Raw genomic sequence first — 3,029 nt, 5'->3', positions numbered from 1 at the left:
TATTCTGTCAGAACCGGGGCTGTCTGGAATATTCTGTCAGAACTGGAGCTGTCTGGAATATTCTTTCAGAACTGGAGCTGTCTGGAATATTCTACCAGAACTGGAGCTGTCTGGAATATTCTGTCAGAACTGAGCTGTCTGGAATATTCTTTCAGAACTGGAGCTGTCTGGAATATTCTGTCAGAACTGGAGCTGTCTGGAATATTCTGTCAGAACTGGAGCTGTCTGGAATATTCTGTCAGAACTGGAGCTGTCTGGAATATTCTTTCAGAACTGGAGCTGTCTGGAATATTCTACCAGAACTGGAGCTGTCTGGAATATTCTTTCAGAACTGGAGCTGTCTGGAATATTCTGTCAGAACTGGAGCTGTCTGGAATATTCTACCAGAACTGGGGCTGTTTGGAATATTCTGTCAGAACTGGGGCTGTCTGGAATATTCTGTCAGAACTGGAGCTATCTGGAATATTCTGTCAGAACTGGAGCTATCTGGAATATTCTGTCAGAACTGGGGCTGTCTGGAATATTCTGTCAGAACTGGAGCTATCTGGAATATTCTGTCAGAACTGGAGCTATCTGGAATATTCTGTCAGAACTGGGGCTGTCTGGAATATTCTGTCAGAACTGGAGCTATCTGGAATATTCTGTCAGAACTGGGGCTGTCTGGAATATTCTATCAGAACTGGAGCTATCTGGAATATTCTGTCAGAACTGGGGCTGTCTGGAATATTCTGTCAGAACTGGAGCTATCTGGAATATTCTGTCAGAACTGGGGCTGTCTGGAATATTCTGTCAGAACTGGAGCTGTCTGGAATATTCTGTCAGAACTGGAGCTGTCTGGAATATTCTACCAGAACTGGAGCTGTCTGGAATATTCTGTCAGAACTGGAGCTGTCTGGAATATTCTACCAGAACTGGAGCTGTCTGGAATATTCTGTCAGAACTGAAGCTGTCTGGAATATTCTGTCAGAACTGGAGCTGTCTGGAATATTCTGTCAGAACTGAAGCTGTCTGGAATATTCTGTCAGAACTGGAGCTGTCTGGAATATTCTGTCAGAACTGGAGCTATCTGGAATATTCTGTCAGAACTGGAGCTATCTGGAATATTCTGTCAGAACTGGGGCTGTCTGGAATATTCTGTCAGAACTGGAGCTATCTGGAATATTCTGTCAGAACTGGGGCTGTCTGGAATATTCTGTCAGAACCGGGGCTGTCTGGAATATTCTGTCAGAACCGGGGCTGTCTGGAATATTCTATCAGAACTGGGGCTGTCTGGAATATTCTGTCAGAACTGGAGCTGTCTGGAATATTCTGTCAGAACCGGGGCTGTCTGGAATATTCTGTCAGAACCGGGGCTGTCTGGAATATTCTGTCAGAACTGGAGCTGTCTGGAATATTCTGTCAGAACTGGGGCTGAGCATGTAAAAAGGTCCAGAGTTTAAAATGAAAGTGGTGCACTTTGGTCAAAAGTAGTTTTGAAGGAACTGCTCCATGCCATTTGTGAACTAACACTCGCACCAAGCTATGTTAAGATGAATGTACTAACTCTAGGTCTCTCTGGATAAGAGCGTCTGCTAAATGACTACAATATACATTTCTCCCAGCCAGCAGAGTGAATTGGCCCGGGGCTTCTCTTTATGTTTGTAATTATTTTCATGTTTTAATTAGCCTTACAGATCCTATCTAACGTTGTAACTGTTTATAGTTCAAACCCCAATCATTGCTATGGAAATACACTGGCTTAAATAAATTGGTAGTTCCATACCTACAGTAGATTTACATTAGTAAGTGAATGGAATGAGGGGGAAACACTTTATTTTAAGTATCTGTAATAAACCATTTATAAGGCAGTAATATATTGTGTGTTCTCCATTTATGAATCATTACTCAAACATTAATTTTTTATTTTGTTATATATTTTATTTAACATTTATTTAACTCGGCAAGTCAGTTAAGAACAAATTCTTGTTTACAATGACGGCCTACCAAAAGGCAAAAGGCCTCCTGCGGGGACGGGGGATAAAAAATAAAACAAATAAATTAAACATAAATATAGGACAAAACACACATGACAACAAGAGAGACAACACAACATTTAAAAAGACCGAAGACAACAACATAGCAAGACAGCAACAACATAGCAAGGCAATTTATAAACCATTTACTAATCATTAGTAAAGTCTTTTTGCGGTACCTAATCGAAAGTGAGCTCTATTTCTACTTTATATAAACTTTCTAAATGTTTTGAGTGACCTGTGTAATTATTCACAAGATGGGCATGCCATTGGTAGACATTCCTGCTGAACCTGGTAATAGAACAACCACACAACACAGGATGTTTAAGGAACTATATGTAGATGTGTGAATAACCAGGTTAAAACATTACAAATGTAAACATCTGGTGAAAGTACCAGCTTTTTAATATACCTGGCAATCTTTCACCTGGCTGTCTTTCACCTGGCTGTCTTCCACCTGGCTGTCTTTCACCTGGCTGTCTTTCACCTGGCTGTCTTTCACCTGGCTGTCTTTCACCTGGCTGTCTTTCACCTGGCTGTCTTTCACCTGGCTGTCCTTCACCTGGATGTCTTCCACCTGGCTGTCTTTCACCTGGCTGTCTTTCACCTGGCTGTCTTTCACCTGGCTGTCTTCCACCTGGCTGTCTTCCACCTGGCTGTCTTCCACCTGGCTGTCCTTCACCTGGCTGTCTTTCACCTGGCTGTCTTTTACCTGGCTGTCTTTCACCTGGATGTCTTCCACCTGGCTGTCCTTCACCTGGCTGTCTTTTACCTGGCTGTCTTTCACCTGGCTGTCTTTCACATGGCTGTCTTTCACCTGGCTGTCTTTTACCTGGCTGTCTTCCACCTGGCTGTCTTCCACCTGGCTGTCCTTCACCTGGCTGTCTTTCACCTGGCTGTCTTTCACCTGGCTGTCTTTCACCTGGCTGTCCTTCACCTGGCTGTCCTTCACCTGGATGTCCTTCACCTGGCTGTCTTTCACCTGGCTGTCTTTCACCTGGCTGTCCTTCACCTGGC

Source organism: Salvelinus fontinalis, unplaced genomic scaffold (genome assembly GCF_029448725.1).
Source record: "Salvelinus fontinalis isolate EN_2023a unplaced genomic scaffold, ASM2944872v1 scaffold_0534, whole genome shotgun sequence".
Classification (NCBI taxonomy): domain Eukaryota; kingdom Metazoa; phylum Chordata; class Actinopteri; order Salmoniformes; family Salmonidae; genus Salvelinus; species Salvelinus fontinalis.
This window is presented reverse-complemented; position numbering follows the sequence as displayed.